This window comes from Mustela putorius, unplaced genomic scaffold (genome assembly GCF_011764305.1).
Source record: "Mustela putorius furo isolate JIRA1106 unplaced genomic scaffold, ASM1176430v1.1 tig00003858_pilon_pilon_pilon, whole genome shotgun sequence".
NCBI classification, from domain to species: Eukaryota; Metazoa; Chordata; class Mammalia; order Carnivora; family Mustelidae; genus Mustela; species Mustela putorius.
The window spans coordinates 5,229,966-5,250,465 of record NW_025422010.1 but is presented as its reverse complement, the minus strand read 5'-3'; positions in this window follow the sequence as shown (position 1 = coordinate 5,250,465).

Genomic DNA, 20,500 nt, shown 5'->3' with positions numbered 1-20,500 from the left:
ATGCTCGTTCCCTTTGCCATATTGGGGAAATTCTCCCCAATAATTCTCTCTAGTATACCTTCTGCTCCCCTCTCTCTTTCTTCTTCTTCTGGAATCCCAATTATTCTAATGTTGTTTCGTCTTATGGTGTCACTTATCTCTCGAATTCTCCCCTCGTGTTCCAGTAGTTGTTTGTACCTCTTTTGCTTCGCTTCTTTATTCTCTGTCATTTGGTCTTCTATATCACTAATTCTTTCTTCTGCCTCATTTATCCTAGCAGTGAGAGCCTCCATTTTTGATTGCACCTCATTAATAGCTTTTTTGATTTCAACTTGGTTACATTTTAGTTCTTTTATTTCTCCAGAAAGGGCTTTTATATCTCTCGAGACGGTTTCTCTAATATCTTCCATGCCTTTTTCGAGCCCGGCTAGAACCTTGAGAATTGTCATTCTGAACTCTAGATCTCACATATTACCAATGTCTGTATTGATTAGGTCCCTAGCCTTCGGTACTGCCTCTTGTTCTTTGTTTGTGTTGAATTTTTCCGTCTTGTCATTTTGTCCAGAGAAGAGTATATGAAGGGGCAAGTAAAATACTAAAAGGGTGGCAACAACCCCAGGAAAATATGCTTTAATCAAATTAGAAGAGATCCCAAATCGTGAGGGGGGGGAAGGGGATAAAAAGAGGTTCAAAAATGAAGAAAGAAAAAAAAGAATAAGAAAAAAAAGAAAAAAGAAAGAAAAAAAAGAAAATTAAAAAAAAAGAAAACACCTAAGAAAAATATAAAAAAGAAAAAATATATGTATTAGATAAACTAGTAAAAATCGTTAAAAAAGAAAAAGGTAACAGTTAAAAAAAATTTACCCGAAGGCGAGAAAAAAAAAAAACAAAAAAATGAAAAAGAAAAAAATTAAATTATCCGCAAGAAAAAAAAAAAATCACAGGGAAAAAGCCATGAGTTCCGTGCTTTGCTTTCTCCTCCTCTAGAATTCTGCTGCTCTCCTTGGTATTGAAACCGCACTCTTTGGTAGGTGAACTTGGTCTCGGCTGGATTTCTTGTTGATCTTCTGGGGGAGGGGCCTGTTGTAGTGATTCTCAAGTGTCTTTGCCCCAGGCGGAATTGCACCGCCCTTACCCGGGGCCAGGGTGAGTAATCCGCTTGGGTTTGCTTTCAGGAGCTTTTGTTCCCTGAGCGCTTTCCGTAGAGTTCCGGAGGACGGGAATACAAATGGCGGCCTCCTGGTCTCCGGCCCGGAGGAGCCGAGAGCCCAGGGCCGCACTCCTCAGTGCGCGCTCAGAGAACCGCGCCCAGTTACTCCCGTCTGCCTGACCTCCGGCCGCGCTCCGAGCTCACTGAGCCTGCGACCTGTTCAAGGTCACCCCGAGCTGCGAGCTTACTGTCGGCTCTGTCTCTGTAGCCGGCTTTCCTGTTCCAATACCTGCAAGCTCTGCGACACTCAGACACCCCCGATCCTTCTGTGACCCTGCGGGACCTGAGGCCACGCTGACCCCGCGTGGGCTTTGCCCCGGGTAGCCTCTGGAGCGATGTCCCTCAGCGGAACAGACTTTTAAAAGTCCTGATTTTGTGCGCGGTTGCTCCGCCGCTTGCCGGGAGCCGGCCCCTCCCCCCGGGGTCTATCTTCCCGTCGCTTTGGATTCACTTCTCCGCCAGTCCTACCTTTCAGAAACTGGTTGTTTTTCTGTTTCCAGAATTGCTGTTCTTCTTCTCTTCGATCTGCCGATGGATTTTCAGGTGTTTGCAATCTTTAGATAAGCTATCTAGCTGATCTCCGGCTAGCTGAAGCAGTCTCGGCCTGCTACTTCTCCGCCATCTTGACTCCTGATTTGGTATTTATTTTAAAGAAATGTTGCTGGTGGGATAAATACTAGGGGAGGATGCAGAGGGAAGTGGTCACTTGTCAGTCGTTAGAGCTGTGGACCAAAAACTTGGAGGCCTGCATTGCCACAGAGCAGTTCTGTTACCTTGGGCACATCTCTAACTGCTTTGTCTCAGTATTCTTTTTTTTTTTTTAATTTTTATTTTTTATAAACATATATTTTATCCCCAGGGGTACAGGTCTGTGAATCACCAGGTTTACACACTTCACAGCACTCACCAAATCACATACCCTCCCCAATGTCCATAATCCCACCCCCTTCTCCCAAACCCCCTCCCCCCAACAACCCTCAGTTTGTTTTGTGAGATTAAGAGTCACTTATGGTTTGTCTCCCTCCCAATCCCATCTTGTTTCATTTATTCTTCTACCCACTTAAGCCTCCATGTTGCATCACCACTTCCTCATATCAGGGAGATCATATGATAGTTGTCTTTCTCTGCTTGACTTATTTCGCTAAGCATGATACGCTCTAGTTCCATCCATGTTGTTGCAAATGGCAAGATCATTTCTTTTGATGGCTGCATAGTATTCCATTGTGTATATATACCACATCTTCTTGATCCATTCATCTGTTGATGGACATCTAGGTTCTTTCCATAGTTTGGCTATTGTGGACATTGCTGCTATAAACATTCGGGTGCATGTGTCCCTTTGGATCACTACATTTGTATCTTTAGGGTAAATACCCAATAGTGCAATTGCTGGGTCATAGGGCAGTTCTATTTTCAACATTTTGAGGAACCTCCATGCTGTTTTCCAGAGTGGCTGCACCAGCTTGCATTCCCACCAACAGTGTAGGAGGGTTCCCCTTTCTCCGCATCCTCGCCAGCATCTGTCATTTCCTGACTTGTTGATTTTAGCCATTCTGACTGGTGTGAGGTGATATCTCATTGTGGTTTTGATTTGTATTTCCCTGATGCCGAGTGATATGGAGCACTTTTTCATGTGTCTGTTGGCCATCTGGATGTCTTCTTTGCAGAAATGTCTGTTCATGTCTTCTGCCCATTTCTTGATTGGATTATTTGTTCTTTGGGTGTTGAGTTTCCTAAGTTCTTTATAGATTCTGGACACTAGTCCTTTATCTGATATGTCTTTTGCAAATATCTTCTCCCATTCTGTCAGTTGTCTTTTGATTTTGTTAACTGTTTCCTTTGCTGTGCAAAAGCTTTTGATCTTGATGAAATCCCAATAGTTCATTTTTGCCCTTGCTTCCCTTGCCTTTTGCGTTGTTCCTAGGAAGATGTTGCTGCGGCAGAGGTCGAAGAGGTTGCTGCCCGTGTTCTCCTCAAGGATTTTGATGGATTCCTTTCGTACATTGAGGTCCTTCATCCATTTTGAGTCTATTTTTGTGTGTGGTGTAAGGAAATGGTCCAATTTCATTTTTCTGCATGTGGCTGTCCAATTTTCCCAGCACCATTTATTGAAAAGGCTGTCTTTTTTCCATTGGACATTCTTTCCTGCTTTGTCGAAGATTAGTTGACCATAGATTTGAGGGTCTATTTCTGGGCTCTCTATTGTGTTCCATTGATCTATGGGTCTGTTTTTGTGCCAGTACCATGCTGTCTTGATGATGACAGCTTTGTAATAGAGCTTGAAGTCCGGAATTGTGATGCCACCAACGTTGGCTTTCTTTTTCAATATCCCTTTGGCTATTCGAGGTCTTTTCTGGTTCCATATGAATTTTAGAATTATTTGTTCCATTTCTTTGAAAAAGATGGATGGTACTTTGATAGGAATTGCATTAAATGTGTAGATTGCTTTAGGTAGCATAGACATTTTCACAATATTTATTCTTCCAATCCAGGAGCATGGAACATTTTTCCATTTCTTTGTGTCTTCCTCAATTTCTTTCATGAGTACTTTATAGTTTTCTGAGTATAGATTCTGTGTCTCTTTGGTTAGGTTTATTCCTAGGTATCTTATGGTTTTGGGTGCAATTGTAAATGGGATTGACTCCTTAATATCTCTTTCTTCTGTCTTGCTGTTGGTGTAGAGAAATGCAACTGATTTCTGTGCATTGATTTTATATCCTGACACTTTACTGAATTCCTGTATAAGTTCTAGCAGTTTTGGAGTGGAGTCTTTTGGGTTTTCCACATATAGTATCATATCATCTGCGAAGAGTGATAATTTGACTTCTTCTTTGCCGATTTGGATGCCTTTAATTTCCTTTTGTTGTCTGATTGCTGAGGCTAGGACCTCTAGTACGATGTTGAATAGCAGTGGTGATAATGGACATCCCTGCCGTGTTCCTGACCTTAGCGGAAAAGCTTTCAGTTTTTCTCCATTGAGAATGATATTTGCGGTGGGTTTTTCATAGATGGCTTTGATGATATTGAGGTATGTGCCCTCTATCCCTACACTTTGAAGAGTTTTGATCAGGAAGGGATGTTGTACTTTGTCAAATGCTTTTTCAGCATCTATTGAGAGTATCATATGGTTCTTGTTCTTACTTTTATTGATGTGTTGTATCACATTGACTGATTTGCGGATGTTGAACCAACCTTGCAGCCCTGGAATCAATCCCACTTGGTCGTGGTGAATAATCTTTTTAATGTACTGTTGAATCCTATTGGCTAGTATTTTGTTGAGTATTTTCGCATCTGTGTTCATCAAGGATATCGGTCTATAGCTCTCTTTTTTGGTGGGATCCTTGTCTGGTTTTGGGATCAAGGTGATGCTGGCCTCATAAAATGAGTTTGGAAGTTTTCCTTCCATTTCTATTTTTTTGAACAGTTTCAGGAGAATAGGAATTAGTTCTTCTTTAAATGTTTGGTAGAATTCCCCCGGGAAGCCGTCTGGCCCTGGGCTTTTGTTTGTTTGGAGATTTTTAATGACTGTTTCAATCTCCTTACTGGTTATGGGTCTGTTCAGGCTTTCTATTTCTTCCTGGTTCAGTTGTGGTAGTTTATATGTTTCTAGGAGTGCATCCATTTCTTCCAGATTGTCAAATTTATTGCCGTAGAGTTGCTCATAGTATGTTCTTATAATAGTTTGTATTTCTTTGGTGTTAGTTGTGATCTCTCCTCTTTCATTCATGATTTTATTTATTTGGGTCCTTTCTCTTTTCTTTTTGATAAGTCGGGCCAGGGGTTTATCAATTTTATTAATTCTTTCAAAGAACCAGCTCCTAGTTTCGTTGATTTGTTCTATTGTTTTTTTGGTTTCTATTTCATTGATTTCTGCTCTGATCTTTATGATTTCTCTTCTCCTGCTGGGCTTAGGGTTTCTTTCTTGTTCTTTCTCCAGCTCCTTTAGGTGTAGGGTTAGGTTGTGTACCTGAGACCTTTCTTGTTTCTTGAGAAAGGCTTGTACCGCTATATATTTTCCTCTCAGGACTGCCTTTGTTGTGTCCCACAGATTTTGAACCGTTGTGTTTTCATTATCATTTGTTTCCATCATTTTTTTTCAATTCTTCTTTAATTTCCCAGTTGACCCATTCATTCTTTAGAAGGATACTGTTTAGTCTCCATGTATTTGGGTTCTTTCCAAACTTCCTTTTGTGGTTGAGTTCTAGCTTTAGAGCATTGTGGTCTGAAAATATGCAGGGAATGATCCCAATCTTTTGATACCGGTTGAGTCCTGATTTAGGACCGAGGATGTGATCTATTCTGGAGAATGTTCCATGTGCACTAGAGAAGAATGTGTATTCTGTTGCTTTGGGATGAAATATTCTGAATATATCTGTGATGTCCATCTGGTCCAGTGTGTCATTTAAGGCCTTTATATCCTTGCTGATCTTTTGCTTGGATGACCTGTCCATTTCAGTGAGGGGAGTGTTAAAGTCCCCTACTATCATTGTATTATTGTTGATGTGTTTCTTTGATTTTGTTATTAATTGGTTTATATAGTTGGCTGCTCCCACGTTGGGGGGCATAGATATTTAAAATTGTTAAATCTTCTTGTTGGACAGACCCTTTGAGTATGATATAGTGTCCTTCCTCATCTCTTATTATAGTCTTTGGCTTAAAATCTAATTGATCTGATATAAGGATTGCCACTCCTGCTTTTCTTCTGATGTCCATTAGCATGGTAAATTCTTTTCCACCCCCTCACTTTAAATCTGGAGGTGTCTTCGGGCTTAAAATGTGTTTTTCTTGGAGGCAACATATAGATGGGTTTTGTTTTTTTTTTATCCATTCTGATACCCTGTGTCTTTTGACAGGGGCATTTAGCCCATTCACATTCAGGGTAACTATTGAGAGATATGAATTTACTGCCATTGTATTGCCTGTAAGGTGACTGTTACTGTATATGGTCTCTGTTCCTTTCTGATCTACCACTTGTAGGCTCTCTCTTTGCTTAGAGGACCCCTTTCAATATTTCCTGTAGAGCTGGTTTGGTATTTGCAAATTCTTTCAGTTGTTGTTTGTCCTGGAAGCTTTTAATCTCTCCTTCTATTTTCAATGATAGCCTAGCTGGATATAGTATTCTTGGCTGCATGTTTTTCTCGTTTAGTGCTCTGAAAATATCATGCCAGCTCTTTCTGGCCTGCCAGGTCTCTGTGGATAAGTCAGCTGCCAATCTAATATTTTTACCATTGTATGTTACAGACTTCTTTTCCCGGGCTGCTTTCAGGATTTTCTCTTTGTCATTGAGACTTGTAAATTTTACTATTAGGTGACGGGGTGTGGGCCTATTCTTATTGATTTTGAGGGGCATTCTCTGAACCTCCTGAATTTTGATGCTCGTTCCCTTTGCCATATTGGGGAAATTCTCCCCAATAATTCTCTCCAGTATACCTTCTGCTCCCCTCTCACTTTCTTCTTCTTCTGGAATCCCAATTATTCTAATGTTGTTTCGTCTTATGGTGTCACTTATCTCTCGAATTCTCCCCTCGTGGTCCAGTAGCTGTTTGTTCCTCTTTTGATCAGCTTCTTTATTCTCTGTCATTTGGTCTTCTATATCACTAATTCTTTCTTCTGCCTCGTTTATCCTAGCAGTGAGAGCCTCCATTTTTGATTGCACCTCATTAATAGCTTTTTTGATTTCACCTTGGTTACATTTTAGTTCTTTTATTTCTCCAGAAAGGGCTTTTATATCTCTCGAGACGGTTTCTCTAATATCTTCCATGCCTTTTTCGAGCCCGGCTAGAACCTTGAGAATTGTCATTCTGAACTCTAGATCTGACATATTACCGATGTCTGTATTGATTAGGTCCCTAGCCTTCGGTACTGCCTCTTGTTCTTTTTTTTGTGTTGAATTTTTACGTCTTGTCATTTTGTCCAGATAAGAGTAAATGAAGGGGCAAGTAAAATACTAAAAGGGTGGCAACAACCCCAGGAAAATATGCTTTAACCAAATTAGAAGAGATCCAAAATCGTGAGTGGGGAGAAAGGGGATAAAAAGAGGTTCAAAAAGGAAGAGAGAAAAAAGAAAAAAAAAAAAAAGAAAAGAAAAGAAAAGAAAAGAATTTTTTTAAAAAAAAGAAAACACCTAAGAAAAATGTAAAAAAAAAAATATATATATATATATATTAGATAAACTAGTAAAAAATCGTTAAAAAAGAAAAAGGTAACAGTTAAAAAAAAATTTACCCGAAGGCGAGAAAAAAAAAAAATGAAAAAGAAAAAATTAAATTAACTGCAAGACTAAAAAAAATCACAGGAAAAAAGCCATGAGTTCCGTGCTTGGCTTTCTCCTCCTCTGGAATTCTGCTGCTCTCCTTGGTATTGAAACCGCACTCCTTGGTAGGTGAACTTGGTCTTGGCTGGATTTCTTGTTGATCTTCTGGGGGAGGGGCCTGTTGTAGTGATTCTCAAGTGTCTTTGCCCCAGGCGGAATTACACCGCCCTTACCCGGGGCCGGGGTGAGTAATCAGCTCAGGTTTGCTTTCAGGAGCTTTTGTTCCCTGAGCGCTTTCCGTAGAGTTCCAGAGGACGGGAATACAAATGGCGGCCTCCTGGTCTCCGGCCCGGAGGAGCCGAGAGCCCAGGGCCCCACTCCTCAGTGCGCCCTTAGAGAACAGCGCCCAGTTACTCCCGTCTGCCTGACCTCCGGCCGCGCTCCGAGCTCACCGAGCCTGCGACCGGTTCAAGGTAACACGGAGCTGCGAGCTTACTGTTGGCTCTGTCTCTGTAGCCGGCTTTCCCGTTCCAATACCCGCAAGCTCTGCGACACTCAGACACCCCCGATCCTTCTGTGACCCTGCGGGACCTGAGGCCACGCTGACCCCGCGTGGGCTTCGCCCCGGTTTAGCCTCTGGAGCGATGTCCCTCAGCGGAACAGACTTTTAAAAGTCCTGATTTTGTGCGCGGTTGCTCCGCCGCTTGCCGGGAGCCGGCCCCTCCCCCCGGGGTCTATCTTCCCGTCGCTTTGGATTCACTTCTCCGCCGGTCCTACCTTTCAGAAAGTGGTTGATTTTCTGTTTCCAGAATTGCTGTTCTTCTTCTCTTCGATCTGCCGATGGATTTTCAGGTGTTTGCAATCTTTAGATAAGCTATCTAGCTGATCTCCGGCTAGCTGAAGCAGTCTCAGCTTGCTACTTCTCCGCCATCTTGACTCCTCCCTCTGTCTCAGTATTCTTATCTGAAGTGAAGAGCTTGGTCCTTACAGCTCTCATATTCTATACTATTATTTTTGGTGTTAGTATATTTTGTTTTGGATATTCATGTCTAGACTGTTCCCAGTGAAGGTAATAGTATAAATAAAGTTAAAAATAAAGACCATTAGGGTCACACAATTGTGAACTGTTGAAGTCTATGGGGAAAGAGGAATGTCCTGGGTATAGTTCACACAACTCATAGACATGATCCCCACCCTTGGCAGCTCAGTGTCCAGAAAACAAAAACAAAAACAAAACCAGTGCTGGCACAAGCAGGAGAGTGCATAAAACATCCAACTCTTTGGAAAATGGCAAATTAGCAGGTTGTTGAACAACTAAAGTTCTTCAAATCATTTTAGCTGAACATTCCTATGTGTATCCATGCATGTAAGTGATCTCCACATACTTATGGTGGGAAACTGCAGCCCATGTTTGTATGGGATATCTCAGGAACTTAGGTTCTGTGGAAGCTGGCCCCTTGGCCCACCTGCTCATCTTTGTGGCCTGTTGTCTTTAGCAGTTTCTAGAACAGAGTAGGGCCTCAGTTGATGTTTGTTATTGGTGTTAAACAAATGTGTACTCAATCTGCTGCCCAATAGCGGATTGTGTGGTAGCACTCACTGAACGCTAACTGAGGTCATCAGGGCTTCCATCCTTGGATAGGATCAAACTTCAGCTCTAGCGGTTCACATTGGCTCCACCTGGGAACCCAGCCCTAGTTAGGTTACCTCTCTGCTCTGGTGCTTCATGGCTTCAAAGAAGGTCTGATCTTTCTATAAAGGTCTTTAAGGAAATGTTCAAATGTTTTAATCTCTATAAATGAGACAAAAATAACTGGTGTTCAGAGTTGTCTTCATTTGGAAAGAATACATGTATATAATGACATAGTAAATATCTGTAAATGAGACAATCCCTGGAAGCCCAGCACAAAGTTCCCTCTGCATACATTAATATAATAAAAGCCACTTATGAAAACCCCACAGCAAATATCATTCTCATTGGGAAAAAACTGAGTGCTTTTTCCTTAAGGTCAGGAGCATGACTAGGATTCCTTCTCTCACCACTGTTGCTCACCATAGTACTAGAAGTCCTAGCCTCAGGAATCAGACAACAACAACAACAAATAAAAGGCATTCAAACTGGCAAAGAAGTAGTTAAACTCTCTCTCTTTAAGATATGATACTTTATGTCAAAACCCCTAAAGACTCCACCCCCAAATTGCTAGAACTCATACAGCAATTCAGCAAAATGGCAGGATACAAAATCAATGCACAGAAGTCAGTTGCATTTCTACACACTAATAATGTAACTGAAGAAAGAAATTAAGGAATTGATTCTACTTACAACAGCACCAAAAACTATAAGATACCTAGCTTCCACAAGAAAACTTACAAACAACCTCCTCTCCAGACTAGGGAGGAACAATGGAAACAACATGAGCAAAGACGAAAGGAGAAGAAAGCAAAGGTTTTAGGAGCTCAGAGAGGCCTCATTATGGCTGAAGATTAATTTTTTAACATCCTGTAAATAGTGTTTTATTCTGAGCCCTTTCTTTAGTGTAAATACTTTTTTCTACTGTCTTCCCCACTTTAGTCAAAAGATTCTTCTGCTTTCAGAAGAAGCACTATCTATGTAGTGTTGAGTACCTATCTATGTAGTGTTGGCAGTTTTCCTCACATGCCACATCCCTGAAAGATGTTACTAACCTTAAAGCTCACAGATTCTTTCAAATGGTTTTTACCTATCTCTGTACAATTCAGTTTTCCAGGGACTCATCCTATAGATTCTTGACCTAGATTTTTAATGTCAAGTTCCCTCTGCTGACAGAACCGGAATCCTCTTCTAGACAGAAACATTTACATGATGGGAGGTAGTTCTCCCACTAACTTTAGTAGAACTTGGACCACTAACAAGCTGAGAAAGCCACCTCTTCCTCCTCTAGAAAATCCAGTAGTCTTAATGAAAAAAGGAACCAAATGGGTTAGTGATGGCATATTGTACTTTGAGATGTGGTTTGTTACCTATGCATGTTTGTTCAAATCACTTGATGTAATTGCCATCTGTCACTCAATATATTCTTAAAAACTCTAAAAAAAAAAAAAGGTACCTCTTACCTCTTACCAAAAAGGTAAAATATCTGTACTCTAGTAACTACAGAACACTTATGAAAGAAACTGAAGAAGACAAGAAAAGATGGAAAGATATTCCATGGTCATGGATTGGAAGAATAAACATTGTTGAAATATCTATGCTCTCCAGATCAATCTACACTTTCAATGCCATTCTTATTAAAATATCATTGGCATTTTTCAAAGTGCTGGACCAAACAATCCTAAAATTTGTACAGAATCAGAAAAGAATCACCAGGGGAATATTGAAAAAAGAAAAACAAAGCTGAGGGCATCACAATGCTTGACTTCAAGCTATCTTACAAGGCTGTAGTCATCAAGAGAATATGGTACTGGCACAAAAATAGACACATAGATCAATGGAACAGAATAGAAAGCCCAGAAATGGACCCTCAATTCCAGATCAACTGATCTTCAACAAAGAGGGAAGAATATCTAATGGCAAAAAGACTGTCTCTTCAACAAATGGTGCTGGAAAAATTGGACAACCACATGAAGAAGAATGAAATTAGACTGTTCTTTTACACCATAAACAAAGATTAACTCAAAATGGATGAAAGACCTCAATGTGAGACAGGAATCCATCAAAATCCTAGAGGAGAACATAGACAGTAACCACTTCAATCTCAGCCATAGCAACTTCTTGCAAGACATGTCTCTAAAGGCAAGGGAAACAAAAGCAAAAATGAACTTGTGGGACTTCATCAAGATTAAAAGCTTCTGCACAGCAAAGGAAGCAGTCAACAAAACTAAAAGTAACTCATGGAATGGAAGAATATATTTGCAAATGACATTTCAGATAAAGGGCTGGTACCAAGATCTGTAATGAACATCTTAAACACACTCCCCACAAAAAAACAAATAATACAATAAAAAAAAATGGGCCAAGGACATGAACAGACACTTTTCCAAAGAAGACATACAAATGGCTAGGAGACACATGAAAAAAAGTGTTCATGGGTGCCTTGGTGGCTCAGTGGGTTAAAGCCTCTGCCTTCAGCTCAGGTCATGATCCCAGGGTCCTGGGATCCAGCCCCGCATCAGGCTCTCTGCTCAGCAGGGAGCCTGCTTCCTCCTCTCTCTCTGCCTGTCTCTCTGCCTACTTGTGATCTCTCTCTGTCAAATAAATAAATAAATAAATCTTTTTAAAAAAGTGTTCATCATCATTAGCCATCAGGGAAATTAAAACCAAAACCATGAGATACTATCTTATACAATGGTAAAAATTACCAAGGCAGGAAACAACAAATGTGGAGAAAAGGGAATACTCTTACACTGTTTGTGGGAATGAAAACTGGTACAGCCACTTTGGAAAACAGTATGGATGTTCCTCAAGACGTTAAAAATAGAGTTATCCTACAACCCAGCAATTGTAGTACTGTGTATTTACCCCAAAGATAGAGATGTAATGAAAAGAAAGGCCACCTGCACCCTAATGTTCATAGCACCAATGTCCACAACAGTCAAACTGTGGAAGAAGATGAGATGCCCTTCAACAGATGAATGGATAAAGAATATGTCGCACATATATACAATGGAGTATTACTCAGCCATCAGTAAGGATGAATACCTACCATTTGCCTTGACATAGATGGAACTGGAAGGGATTATGTTAAGTGAAGTAAGTTAAGCAGAGAAAGGCAATTATCATATGGTTTCACTCATATGTGGAACATAAGGAATAGCTCCTTAGTTTTTCTGTCAGTGTGACCCATCCACCTTCCAACTACCCAAATTCATCACAAGTTTTCATCCCCTGACATCTCCTATCCAATTCTCAGTGCTTTTATAAATTCATTCCTTTTTATAATTTTTGACTGTCATTTTTTAAAGATTTTTAAAATTTATTTGACAGAGATCCCAAGTAGGCAAAGAGGCAGGCAGAGAGAACGAGAGGAGGAAGCAGGCTCCTTGCTAAGCAGAGAGCCTGATGTGGGGCTCAATCCTGGGACCCTGGGAACATGACCTAAGCCAAAGGCAGAGGCTTTAACCCACTGAGCCACCCAGGCACCCCTTGACTGTCATTTTTCTATAGATTTTTGGGAAGAAGTGGGGATAGATAATTGAAGGAGAAATCCATTTTGAGCTGCACTTCAGGGCCAGCAGAATCCATCTTCTGTGTAAAGCAGAAAAACAGGAGGTTGCCCAGAATCCAGTGCCTGGTTCCAACTGTGGTTCTTAACAAGCACATGGCCACACCCAGGACAAGAGCCTTTCCAACATTAAGGAGGCATGAGTCCTTGGCACCTTGATCATGTCCTATTGACTTTCTTCTTACCTTGACTCTTAACCGGAGAGTGCAAAGCAATTGGTCAAAGACCATAACCTGGGTAAGAGGAGATGAGCAGAGTCCCTGAGGTGTCCATTCATCTGCTCAGCATTTGGTGGCTTTTCAAAGTTAATAGACAAACTTTTTTTTCTGCCAGCAGGTGGCAGTGAATGTTATCTCACACTTATGTCCTATCTTCCATCTAACCCTCTGATCAGCTAGTTAAAGTGACTAGGAGAGAATTTCCCCCAAAACCTCATTACTTAAAAACTAATTTAAAAAATCTTGAATGAAAACTGCAATTTTCTATGTATTTTAAAGAATTATCTCATGTAATCTTTTAAGCACCATAAAAATAAATATACTGAAGCTCAGAGAGATTAAGTAAGTTGTCTAAATTGTATACCAAATATGTAGTTATCTTTCAGTTCAGACTCAGGGGTTTCAAAAATCGCTGCATTTATTTGTTGTTGTAAATCCTGGGATGTCTTTGCTTGTTTTGGTTTCCTGCTACACTTCATATAGGACAAATTCGGCTCCATGTTCCTTCATGGGATTCTGCATTCCTGCACCATGACATCTCCTGTGTCTGGGAGGTGAAGTAGGATGAGGATGGGAGGTGGTGGGTAGCTGAGGTTCTGGATAAGAATGATGGGTAAGCACAGATGCTAGAGGTAGCTATAAAATTCTTGTCTGGACCCATAGCTCTCCAGAAAGCTGGTATTATGGCTTCATGCAGCTCGGAGTTTTGCATCCAAAAGGGGCACCTTATGGCTAATTATTGGGCATTGCTATGTTATGTGATGTAGCCTGGAAGCAGCAGCTTCTCATAAGAGGGTCATGTGGAAGAGTGGCATTGGGCTTACTCCAAACCCTTCTTCTGGGAACACAGCAGCACAGACTCCTTGCTCCTCCCCTGCCCAGATATGAATGTAAGGAGGAAGTCCCCACATTTAACCCCTGTGGCCACTCCATCCCCCATCCTGTCAGGGTGGCTGCTGGAGGCACTGATAGCTTAAAAGGAGCACCTCATTTAATACTTTCTCTATGGGTCTGGATGAAGCATCCTTGTGGACCATTAGTACCTCACCCAAATATTTTCCCAGTGTTTTTTGCAGTACCTGGAATTTCTGAATTAATGCCACTTTTTTGGGTAAGTCATTGTTTTCTAAGTTTCCACATTCATCCATTTATTTATGTACCAAGCAATTATTGAGTGTCCAACATTAGGAACATAATAGTGAATAAGAGTCAGTTCTTTCCCTAAAGGGTTTCATGATCCATTGACTGTGTGTGACTCTAGCAGGAAATAAAATTGGGAGAGTCAAAATTGAAGGGAAAGGTCTGATAGGCAGGATACACCTGTCATGGACTGAGATCCCACCAGCCTGAATGGGGGCACTGGCTGGTCAAAACTGGGGAGGCCTGGTAACTGGGACACTAAGACAAAACTGGGATGAAAGAGTTTATAGTTCTAACAACATTTTATTCTTGTTCATAGGCATTTTTGTCACCCCTTTATTCTCCTCCATGTCAAAATTCAAAGCTGCGAGGGTGTGTGTGTGTGTGTGTGTGTGTGGTCGTCAATCACCAGGGGTAGGCTGTCGTGGTTCCCTCCAGAGGTACTTGACTGGATGGTGTTTTGGGAAATTCATAACTGCTCTCCAGCTCTGTCCTTTCTTCTCAGACTGTAGTATGCTGCCCTGAGGTCCCAGAACCACCGAGTAGCAGGAGGAGAGATTTGAGACATTGCGGGATTAGATCTAGAAGATGGATAATCTAATCTCTGAAGAGAACTATGATTTTTCAGCTGATATACATCGGCTGCTGCCTTTTCCACTAGTACTGGAAGCCAACTTCATCTGCAATGATTTTTGCCTTCACGCCTACAAACCACTCACTCCTTTGTCATACAACAGCCAATTCCAGAAACTTTGTAAAGTCTGACCAAACCTCAGAATTCTATAAATGACTGATGGTGCTCTTCACAATTCGTCTTTTGCTTATCTCTTTACCTTCATTTCTTGCTACTCATCCCTGTATTTTGTGTTTTTGTCACTCAGCACCACTTTTTTTCCTCAGTTGGAACCATGTTCTTGGTTTCTCTCCTCTAGGCCATTTCCTATCTAAAACAACTTGTATTCCATTTTCTTCCTCCCCTTGATCAATTCTGCACTCCCTCAACACAGTTCCTCAGGAGACAGTGTCCATCCTCAAGTCTACTTGTCTGTACTAGGCTTCTTTATCTAGGTACTTCCCACTCAGCATTGGCTCTGTTTGTTTAATTGTCCTTATTAAGCACCAGACTCTAAGATACATGAAGGGGAGGAGAAGTGTCTTCATTTAGTTTTTTATCCAACAAATCTTTATTGAGTGGCTGCCAAGTGCCAGATATGGCTAGGCACTATGGGTACAATCATGAACATACCTGTGATTTTCAAAATTGTGCTTGCATTTTGTGGCTCTGGCTTGGAATAGTTTGCATGTAATGGATATTTGTGTTGTGAATGAATAGATTTTCCTAAACTGATTTATACCTACTTCTGATGCTTTAATGAAAAATATGGTTCTATATCATTTATGAGTTGTAACAAAAGCCAAGACTTGTAAATCTTCTGCCAAGTCACAGTACCTAGCATACCCCTTAGCAGATGCATCTCACAGGTTGCAAGTGTAATGAATCCTGTGGAATATATTTTAACCAATAAGCTGACTACAGGTCTCAATCATGGTGTAATCTCCTAAGAAATAAGGTGCATATGTAAAAACTCACAAGCTTTCTCCTTAGTAACTGTCATACCTTGGGTTCTGGGGTTGAGTCAGCTTTTACAGTTGGGGAATGCATGTGCATGCATATACCCCACCCCCACTTCTGACTAAAGTCACTATCAGTGGAATTTATAACAGGATAGGAGGCTGAGATGTCATAGAAAGGCCTCAGAAGTATGGGGGGCAGTGAAGAGAAGAAGGGGCGCCAATTCTGGTCAGTGCTGCTTGTGTATATGAGTGCATTACTATGTTATCAATACCTATAGTGCTTTGGTCCCCATAGTAACCAGAGAATTTGATGTTCTTTCTGGACTACTCACTCTAATCACAGAGTTTAAAGTTTTAAGTCAACTCAGTTCAATACCTTTGTAGTTATGAATACCTATATGATGGTCTCTTTCTAATTTCAACACTAAGTTAAACTGCAGTTCCCCTTTTTAAAAAAAATTGGAGGCACAGGTTAGCACAGTACAAAAATCCATATTTCAGTGGACAAAAAACAGTCAAGAAGCAAATCCCCAGGTGGTACAAATAGGTAACACTTAAAACAAATAGGTAACCTTAAACAACACACAAAAAAAGTCCATATGGGGTCATGGAGAGGCAAGTAGACAAGATGTTTGGTATGGGTGGTTTAAAAACAACCTCTAAAGGAATTTTCTCCACTCTGATCTGCTACTCTTTCCATTAAAACTAAAGATTTTTATCTGTTTTTTTTCATCTAGTTAGCTGTTGTATGCCTTTTGGAATTAGAGATTTAGAGAATTTAATGCATTTACATTTAAAGTAATTATTGGTAGATCAGGACTTACTCTATCTTATTAATTGGTTTCTTGCTGTTTTGTAGTTCGTTTATTCTTTTTTCCTCCTTTACTGCTTTTGCTTGTGATTTGATGACTTTCCATAGTGTTATACTTTGATTCTCTTCTCTTTGTATCTACTGTAGATTTTTGCTTTGTTGTTTACCCTGAAGTTTACATAAAGCATTTTATGGATATGATAGTCTATTTTGAATTGATGACAACTTAACTCAATTGCATATAAAGTCTACCCTCTTATTCCCTTTACCCTCACTTAATATTTTTTTAAGATTTTATTTATTTATTTGACAGAAAGAGATCACAAGTAGGTAGAGAGGCAGGCAGAGAGAGAGTAGGAAGCAGGCTCCCTGATGAGCAAAGCCAGATGCAGGGCTGGATCCCAGGACCCTGGGATCATGACCTGAGCCAAAGGCAGAAACTTTAACCCACTGAGCCACTCAGGCAACCCCCCTTAATATTTTTGATGTCACAAACTAATTTTTTATATTATGTATCTATTAACAAATTATTGTTCCATAAATATTTTAGGATTGCTTGTTCCAGCACTTTGAAAAATGCCAGTGGAATTTTCATAGGGATGGCATTAAAAGCACAGATTGCTCTGGGCAGTATAGACATTTTAACAATGTTTATTCTTACAACACATGAGCATGAAATGCTTTTCCATCTTTTTGTGTTTTCAATTTCTTTCATGAGTGTTCTATAGTTCCTTGAGTACAGGTCCTTTACCTCTTTGGTTAAGTTTATTCTAAGGCATCTTACAGTTCTTGGTGCTATAGTAAATGGAATCAATTCTCTAATTTCCCTTTCTATATTTTCATTGTTAAACTATAAGAAAGCAACTGATTTCTGTGCACTGATTTTGTATCCTGCCACATTACTGAATTACTGTATGAGTTCTGGTAGTTTGGGGGTGGAGTCTTTTGGGTTTTCCATATAAAGTATCATGTCATCAATGGCACTACTGAGTATTTACCCCAAAGATACAGATGTAGTGAAAAGAAGGGTCATCTGTACCCCAAAGTTCATAGCAGCAATGGCCACAATCACCAAACTGTGGAAAGAGCCAAGAGGCCCTTCAACAGATAAATGGATAAAGAAGATATGGTCCGTATATACAATGGAATATTACATATCCATCAGAAAAGATGAATACCCAGCTTTTGTGTCAACATGGATGGGACTAGAAGAGATTATGCTGAATGAAATAAGTCAAGCAGAGAGAGTCCATTATCATATGGTTTCACTTACTTGTGGAGCATAAGGAACAACATGGAGGACATTAGGAGAAGGAAAGGAAAATTGAATTGGGGTATATTGGAGAGGGAGATGAAGCATGAGAGACTGTGGACTCTGAAAAACAAAGAGATTTTGGAAGAAAGAGAGTTAGGGGGATGGGTCAGCCTGGTGGTGGGTATGAAGGAGGGCATGTATTGCATGGAGCATTGGGTGTGGTACATAAACAATAGATCTTGGAGCACCAAAAAATAAAATTAAAAAAAGAAACAAATTATTGTAACTGTAGCTTTTTTTAATATTTCTGTCCTTTAACCTTTATACTAGAGTTAAGTGAGTACAGTACTGGTGTATTCTGCATTTGACTATATAGTTATTGCTACCAGTGCTTCTATATTTTCATATGAGTTTATATTACTAATTTGTGTTTTTTATTTAATTAAAAAACTCCTTTCAGCATTTCTTGTAAAGCAGGTCCAATTGTTACGAACTCCCCGAGCTTTGTTTGCCTTTATCTTTCCTTCATTTCCAATGTACAACCTTGTTGGATAAAGTATTCTTGGTTGGCAGCTTTTTTTTTTCTTTCAGTATTTCAAAAATATTATCTTGGTCTCTCCTGATCTACAAGTTTCTACAGAGAAATCTGCAGATAGCCTTATATGTAAGTATAACATTCTTTTTTCTCGCTGCTTTTAAGACTCTGTCTTTGATTTTTGAGTTTTGCTATAAAAGGTCTTAGAAAAGATCTTTCTCAGTTGAAATTGGGGACCTCTGAGATTTGTGAATTTGGGTGTTCAATCTCTCCCAGATTTGGAAAGTTCTCAGCTATTATTTTTTTAAATTATTTTTTATTAACATATAATGTATGATTTGTCCCAAGGGTACAGGTCTGTGAATCATCAGGCTTACATATTTCACAGCACTTACCATAGCACATACCCTCCCCAATGTCCATAACCCAGCCACCCTATCCCTACACACCCTCCAGCAAACCTCAGTTTGTTTTGTGTGATTAAGAATCTCTTATGGTTTTTGCACCACACCCAGTGCTCTATGCAATCCGTGCCCTCTCTACTGTTATGCTGAAAATTAAAAAAAAAAAATAGATATTGGCATAAAAGGAAAAAAAAGAAAGAAAGTGTTGGAAAGGACTGAAAATAGAGAAAAACAGATTACCATGAACATTGATAATAGAAATGAAGAAAATAAAATCACTTATGCTTAAAAAAAAAAAAAGAATCTCTTATGGTTTGTCTCTCTCCCAATCCCATCTTGTTTCATTTTTTCCTTCCTATCCCCTATATCCCCTACAACTCCCTACTCTGCCTTTCAAATTCCTCATATCAGAGAGATCATATGATAATTGTCTTTCTCTGATTGACTTATTTCATTCAGCATAATACCCTCTAGTTCCATCTGCATCATTGCAAGTGGCAAGATTTCATTTCTTTTGATGTCAGCCATTATTTCTTTAAATATTTTTTCTGCCCCTTTCTCCATCTCTTTTCATTCCAAGACTCTAATAATGCATAAATTGTTTTTCTTAATGGTATCCCATAAGTCCTGTAGGCTTTCTCCATTCTTTTTTCTATTTCATCATCTGAATATTATTAAAAATTTTATTTTATTTTTATTTATTTTAGAAAGAGAGAGAGTGAGCGTGGAGTAGTGGCAGAAGGAGAGGGAGAGAGAGAATCTCAAGCAGACTCCATGCTGTATATGGAGTCCTAGGCGGGGTATGATCCCATGACCATGAGATCATGACATGAGCTGAAATAAGGATTTGGATGCTTAACTGACTGAACCACCCTGGAGCTCCTTGAATGGATAATTTTTAAAAAAGATTTTATTTATGTATTTGATAGAGAGAGATCACAAGTAGGCAGAGAGGCAGGCAGAGAGAGAGAGAGGGAAGCAGGCCCCCTGCTGAGCAGAGAGCCCAATGCGGGACTTGATCCCAGGACCCTGAGATCATGACCTGAGCCGAAGGCAGAGGCTTAACCCACTGAGCCACCCAGGTGCCCCTGAATGGATAATTTTAAATGATCTGTCTTCAAGCTCACTGATTCTCTCCTTTTCTCGATCCAGTCTCCTGTTGAAGATCATTATTGAATTCCTCAGTTCAGTCATTATATTCTTTAGCTCTGAAATTTTTTGGTTATTTTGTTTTCTCTTTGTTGAACTTCTCATTTTGTTCTTGTATTGTTTTCCTGGTTTCTTTAAATGCTTTATCTGTGTTCTTTTGTAGCTCTCTAAGCATCTTTAAAACAATTTAATTCTTTTTTGGAAGATTTTATTTATTTATTTATGTGACAGGAGAGGTAGAGCCAGAGAGCACAAGTGGAGATGGGGATGGGAGCAGATGGCAAAGGAAGGAGAAGCAGGCTTCTTGCTCAGTGAGCTTGATGCAGGGCTTGATCCCAGGATCCTGGGATCATGACTTGAGCCAAAGGCAGGCTTAAGTGACTGAGCACTCCAAAAACAATTTAATCATTTGTTATACAATTCAAATATGTCCACTTCTTTGGTCAGTTACTGAAAGGTTACTGTATTCCTTTGGTGGTGTCATGTTTCCCTGATTCTTCATGATCTCTCTAACCTTGTGTAGGTATCTGTGCATTTGAAGAAGTAGGCACTTCTTCCCACGTTTATGGACTGAATTTGATAAGAAAAGAACTTCTGCTGGTAGTGGCATGCTGTGGCATGTTGTGATCCTGAGTGTAGTGGTATAGAGTGCCAAATGTGAAGGCATGTGGCAACTCCTATTCCAGGAGTGTGTGATACCTTATTAGTTTAAATTTCAGGACCTTGCAATATTGACAAGTGTGTGATCCTTGGTGAGAGTCATGTGGATG